This window comes from Grammomys surdaster, unplaced genomic scaffold (genome assembly GCF_004785775.1).
Source record: "Grammomys surdaster isolate TR1022 unplaced genomic scaffold, NIH_TR_1.0 64, whole genome shotgun sequence".
Lineage (NCBI taxonomy): Eukaryota > Metazoa > Chordata > Mammalia > Rodentia > Muridae > Grammomys > Grammomys surdaster.
In genome coordinates this window covers 6,959,677-6,966,863 of record NW_021604566.1, presented here as the reverse complement: position 1 = coordinate 6,966,863, position 7,187 = coordinate 6,959,677, and positions in this window count along the sequence as shown.

The following is a 7,187-nucleotide window of genomic DNA, read 5'->3' as shown; positions in this document are numbered from 1 at the left end:
ACAGGAGAGTACAAGTAAACAGATAGAAGCCCTTAAAGAGGAATCACAGAAATCCCTTAAAGAAATGCAAGAAAACACAAAGAAGGAATTAAACAAAAACATTCAGGATCTGAAACTGGAAATAGAAACAATAAAGAAAGTTCAAAGGGAGACAACCATGGAGATAGAAAACCCAAGAAAGAGATCAGGAGTCATAGATGCAAGCATCACCAACCGAATACAAGAGATAGAAGAGAGAATCTCAAATGCAGAAGATACGGTGGAAAATATTGACACAGTTGTCAAAGAAAATGCAAAATGCAAAAAACTCCTAACTCAAAACATCCAGGAAATTCAGGACACAATGAGAAGACCAAACCTAAGGATAATAGGTACAGATGAGAATGAAGATTCCCAACTTAAAGAGCCAGTAAATATATTCAACAAAATTATTGAGGAAAACTTCCCTAACCTAAAGAACAAGATGTCCATAAACATACAAGAAGCCTACGGAACACCAAATAGACTAGACCAGAAAAGAAATATCTCCTGTCACATAATAATCAAAACATCAGATGCACAAAACAAAGAAAAAAATACTAAAAGCAGTAAGGGAAAAAGGTCAAGTAACATACAAAGGCAGACCTATAAGAATTACACCAGACTTCTCACCAGAGACTATAAAAGCCAGAAGAGCCTGGACGGACATCATACAGACCCTAAGAGAACACAATTGCCAGCCCAGATTACTATACCCAGCAAAACTCTCAATCACTATAGATGGTGAAACCAAGATATTCCATGACAAAACCAAATTTGCACAGTATCTTCCCACAAACCCAGCACTTCAAAGGATAATTGATGGAAAATGCCAACACAAGGAGGGAAACTACAACCTAGAAAAAGCAAGGAAGTAATCTTCCAACAACCCCAAAAGAAGATAACTATACAAACATAATTCTACCTCTAATAACAAAATAACAGGAAGCCACAATCATTTTTCCTTAATATCTCTTAACATCAATGGTCTCAATTCCCCAATAAAAAGACTCAGACTATCAGACTGGATATACAAACAAGACCCAGAATTTTGCTGCATACAGGAAACACACCTCAAAGACAGACACTACCTCAGAATAAAAGGGTGGAAAACAATTTTCCAAGCCAATGGTCCCAAGAAACAAGCTGGAGTAGCCATTCTAATATCAAATAAAATCGACTTTCATCCAAAATTAATCAAAAAAGATAAGGAAGGACACTTCATACTCATCAAAGGAAAAATCTACCAAGGTGAACTCTCAATTCTGAACATCTATGCTCCAAATGCAAGGGCACCTACATACATAAAAGAAACGTTACTAAAGCTCAAAACACACATTACACCTCACACAATAATAGTGGGGGATTTCAACACTCCATTCTCAGCAATGGACAGATCATGGAAACAGAAACTAAACTGAGACACTTTGACATTAACAGAAGTTATGAACCAAATGGACTTAACAGACATCTATAGAACATTTCATCCTAAAACAAAAGAATATACCTTTTTCTCAGCACCTCATGGTACCTTCTCCAAAATAGACCATATAATTGGTCACAAAACAACCCTCTACAGATACAAAAAGATTGAAATAATCCCTTGCATCTTATCAGATCACCATGGACTAAGACTGGTCTTTAATAATGACAAAACCAATGGAAAACCCACGTGCACATGGAAACTGAACAACTCTCTACTCAATGATGACTTGGTCAAGGAAGAAATAAAGAAATCAAAGACTTTTTAGAATTTAATGAAGATGAGGACACATCATACCAAAACTTGTGGGACTCCATGAAGGCAGTGCTAAGAGGAAAACTCATAGCTCTAAGTGCCTACAAAAAGAAACTGGAAAGAGCACACACTAACAACTTGACTGCACAACTAAACGCTCTAGAACAAAAAGAAGCAAATACACCTAGGATGAGTAGAAGGCAGGAAATAATCAAACTCAGGGCTGAAATCAACCAAATGGAAACAGAAAGAACAATACAAAATATCAATAAAACCAGGAGCTGGTTCTTTGAGAAAATCAACAAGATAGATAAACCCTTAGCCAGATTAACCAGAGGGCACAGAGACAGTATCCAAATTAATAAAATCAGAACTGAAAAGGGAGACATAACAACAGAAACTGAAGAAATTCAAAAAATCATCAGATCCTACTACAAAGGCCTATACTCAACAAAACTGGAAAACCTGGATGAAATGGACAATTTCCTAGACAGATACCAGGTACCAAAGTTAAACCAGGAGCAAATAAACCATCTAAATAGTCCCATAACCCCTCAGGAAATAGCAGCAGTCATTAAAAGTCTCCCCACTAAAAAAAGCCCAGGACCAGATGGTTTTAGTGCTGAATTCTATCAGACCTTCAAGGAAGACCTAATACCAATTCTCTTCAAACTATTCCACAAAATAGAAACAGAAGGAACACTACCCAATTCGTTCTATGAAGCTACAATTACACTCATACCCAAACCCCACAAGGACCCGACAAAGAAAGAGAACTTCAGACCAATCTCCCTTATGAACATCGATTCAAAAATACTCAATAAAATTCTAGCAAACCGAATCCAAGACCACATCAAAACAATCATCCATCATGATCAAGTAGGTTTTATCCCAGGAATGCAGGGATGGTTCAACATTCGGAAATCCATCAATGTAATCCACTATATAAACAAACTTAAAGAAAAGAACCACATGATCTTCTCACTAGATGCTGAGAAAGCATTTGACAAAATTCAACATCCCTTCATGATAAAAGTCTTGGAAAGATCAGGAATTCAAGGCCCCTACCTAAACATAGTAAAAGCAATTTACAGCAAACCAGTAGCCAACATCAAGCTAAATGGAGAGAAACTTGAAGCAATCCCACTAAGATCAGGGACTAGACAAGGCTGCCCACTCTCCCCCTACCTATTCAACATAGTACTGGAAGTCCTAGCCAGAGCAATTAGACAACAAAAAGAAGTCAAAGGGATACAAATAGGAAAGGAAGAAGTCAAAATATCGCTATTTGCAGATGATATGATAGTATACTTAAGTGACCCCCAAACTTCCACCAGAGAACTCCTAAACCTGATAAACAACTTCAGCAAAGTGGCTGGTTATAAAATCAACTCTAACAAATCAGTAGCCTTCTTCTACATGAAAGATAAACAGACTGAAAAAAAAATTAGGGAAATGACACCTTTCACAATAGTTGCAAATAATATAAAATACCTTGGTGTGAATCTAACCAAGCAAGTGAAAGACCTGTATGACAAGTACTTCAAGTCTCTGAAGAAAGAAATTGAAGAAGATCTCAGAAGATGGAAAGATCTCCCATGCTCATGGATTGGCAGGATTAATATAATAAAAATGACCATCTTGCCAAAAGCCATCTACAGATTCAATGCAATCCCCATTAAAATCCCAACTCAATTCTTCACAGAGTTAGAAAAGGAAATTCTCAAATTCATATGGAATAACAAAAAACTCAGGATAGCGAAAACTATTCTCAACAATAAAAGAACTTCTGGAGGAATCACCATCCCTGACCTCAAGCTGTACTATAGAGCAATGGTGATAAAAACTACCTGGTATTGGTACAGAGACAGGCAGGAAGATCAATGGAATAGAATTGAAGACCCAGAAATGAACCCACACTCCTACGGTCACTTGATCTTTGACAAAGGAGCTAAAACTGTCCAGTGGAAAAAGGACAGCATTTTTAACAAATGGTGCTGGTTCAACTGGAGGACAACATGTAGAAGAATGCAAATTGATCCATTCTTATCCCCTTGTACAAAGCTCAAGTCTAAGTGGATAAAGGACCTCCACATAAAACCAGATACACTGAAACTAATAGAAGAGAAGGTGGGGAAGAGCCTCGAATACTTGGGCACAGGGGAAAAGTTCCTGAACAGAACTCCAATGGCATATGCTCTACGATCAAGAATTGACAAATGGGACTTCATAAAATTGCAAAGTTTCTGTAAGGCAAAGGACACTGTCAATAGGACAAAATGACAACCAACAAATTTGGAAAAGATCTTTACCAATCCTTCATCTGATAGAGGGCTAATATCCAATATATATAAAGAACTCAAGAAATTAGACTCCAGACAACCAAATTACCCTATTAAAAAATGGGGTATAGAGCTTAACAAAGAATTTTCAATGGAAGAAACCCGAATGGCCGAGAAGCACCTAAAGAAATGTTCCGCATCCTTAGTCGTCAGGGAAATGCAAATCAAAACAACCCTGAGATTCCATCTCACACCAGTCAGAATGGCTACAATTAAAAACTCAGGTGATAGTAGATGCTGGCGAGGGTGTGGAGAAAGAGGAACACTCCTCCATTTTTGGTGGGACTGCAAGATGGTGCAACCACTTTGGAAATCAGTGTGGCGGTTCCTCAGAAAATTGGACATAGCATTACCTGAGGATCCAGCTATACCACTCCTAGGCATATACCCAGAAGATGCTCGAACATATAACAAGGACATATGCTCAACTATGTTCATAGCAGCCTTATTTATAATAGCCAGGAGCTGGAAAGAACCCAGATGTCCTTCAACTGAGGAATGGATTCAAAAAATGTGGTATATTTACACAATGGAGTATTACTCAGCTATTAAAAACAATGAATTCAAGAGGTTCCTAGGTAAATGGATGGAACTAGAAATTATCATCCTGAGTGAGGTAAGCCAATCACAAAAGAACACACATGGTATTCACTCACTGATTATTGGATATTAGCCCAGAACCTTGAAATGCCCAAGATGCAACTCACAGGCCACATGAAGCCCATAAAGAAGGAAGACCAAGTGAGGGTGATTCGGTCCTTCTTAGAAGGAGCAACAAAATACTCAAGGGAGCAAATATGGAGACAAAGTGAGGGACAGAAACTGAAGGAGGGGCTGTCTGAAGACCTTTCCACCTGAGTATTTATCCCATGTGCAGCATCCCAAAGGTAGATACTGATGTGAAAGTCAGGAAGTGCATGCTGATAAGAGCCTGATATGGATGTCTCCTCAGAGGTCTTCAAGAGTCTGACATATTCAGAGGCACTTGCTCACAACTAGCCATTGAACTGATCATGGGGTTCTCAATGGAGGATTTAGAGTGAAGACTGAAGGAGCTGAAAGGATTTGCTGCACCATGAGGAGAGCAACAATACCAACCAACCACAGCTCCCAGGGTCTAAACCACCAGCCTGGGAGCACTTAGGGAGGGATCCAGGGCTTTAGCTGAATATGTAAGAATGGAGGGCCCTGCTGGGCATAGGTGGAAGAAGAGAACCTTGACCTCATGAAGGCTGGACGCCCCAGGGGGTGGGAATTCTGAGGGTGGGGAGGTGGGAGTGGGGGGGGTAGATAGAGGTTACATCCACAGAGAAGAAGGAGGTGGGGTGCGGGGATAGGGGGTTCCTGGGTGGGTGGGGGATGGGGTAAGGGAACAACATATGAAATGTAAAGAAAACATCCAATAAAATAAATAAATAAAAAAAAAAAAAAGAAAGAAGGCCGAGTAAGCCATGTGAATCAAACCAGTAGGCAGCAGCCCTCCATGGCCTCTGCGTCAACTCTTGCCTTTAGATTCCTGCTCTGAGTTTCAGTCCTGAACGACTTCAATGATGAAGAGTGTTGTGGAAGTGTAAGGCGAATAAATCTTTTCCTTCCCAAGTTGTTTTTGGTTGTGGTGTTTGGCTGAAGGAATAAAAACTCTAAGAAAGTACTGTTTTTCTTGGGCCTGTAGTCAGGCAGTGTGCTATGGTGGAGAGGATGTAATAGAGAAAATCGCTTTACTCATGATGGCAAGGAAACAGAGAGAAGGGACTGGGGCCCAATTTCTCTTCAGGTTCATACTACTAATCACTTAATTTCCTCCCATGAGACTTCACCTCCTAACAGCAGTAAGTTGATGACTGAACCTTTAACATTTGGCCTTTGTGGAGACATTTAACCTGCAAATTATAACAGATGAGAAAGAAAGGTGAAGAGAAAGGCCTGACACAAGAGTTATGGAGCATTAGCTCAACAGAAGCCATGGAGGGAATGTAACCATTAACCGGGTAACATCAGTAAGAACATCATCATTGTACATTTTCTGGTATCTATTGAGTGTGGGTCAGCAGTATGTGTGTATACAGTAGAACTGCAGGTGGCTGAAGGTCATAAGCAGAGAGCCAAGGAAGTGATAGAGAATACATTTCTCATGTTAGAACTGGAAAGGATTTTGTAAACCTGTTAAGTCTGGAAGTTCTCTATTTGTGGTTTTCCAGAAATGATTTGGGGGCTGCAGAACCCTCACCACCCATTGAACTACATTCATTTCTAGTTGTTTCTATCTGCTTTCTACTTTAGGAAAAAGAATAGCAAGAGTTATGAAGTTTGCCCCTGGAGCAAACTGATCTGCAAGAAAATTGGGTTGTTTTATATTTGATGTGCATATCTATGCCTTCCTATCAGTGTGATATTGAGTAAACTCTTGTTAGATCTGTGTGAGTTCAGTTTGCTCACCTGTGCAGTAGTTATAACACCACTTGCCTACTCTAGTTGTTTCTGGGAATAAAGTATGATAATAAAAATATACATATATAGCACTTACTATTTAACATGTACCAGGCATTTATTTGAGTTCTTTGCATATCTTAATTCATGAGTTTCATTACAGACAAGAATCCTGAAACACTATAATTACTTGCCCCAAGTTGTATTTAGAAATCATTGGTATTGATTACATTTTAAGGAGGGTTATGATGCTCTAGCCTTTTTAAAGTATCAAGAGCTATAATTTACTTGGCATTTACAATGTATCAGTTGCTTTTTAAAATATAGATTGTTGTAAAGCCCTTTTCTATAACAATTCAGTTGTGATAGGTTTTGGCTCCCACATTACAGGTAAGAGCTCTGAAGCTCAGTAGCTTTGATGAAGACCACCAAATTACTAAGCTGGGAGTTTGACTTTACCATTTAAATTTCCTTGAAGAAAATCTGGCCTTATCTGTGACACTGAAAGGCAGGGCTGACTTTGAGGCTACACAGGTTCCTCCACTCAGAAAAGCCCAGGTCAATGCTTTGCCTCCCCTCTCTCAACATTCCTCACAACTTGTCTTTGAACTTGTGCTTTGTAAGTGAAGTTAGTGGGGCAATGGAGCTGGCACAGGAGTGCA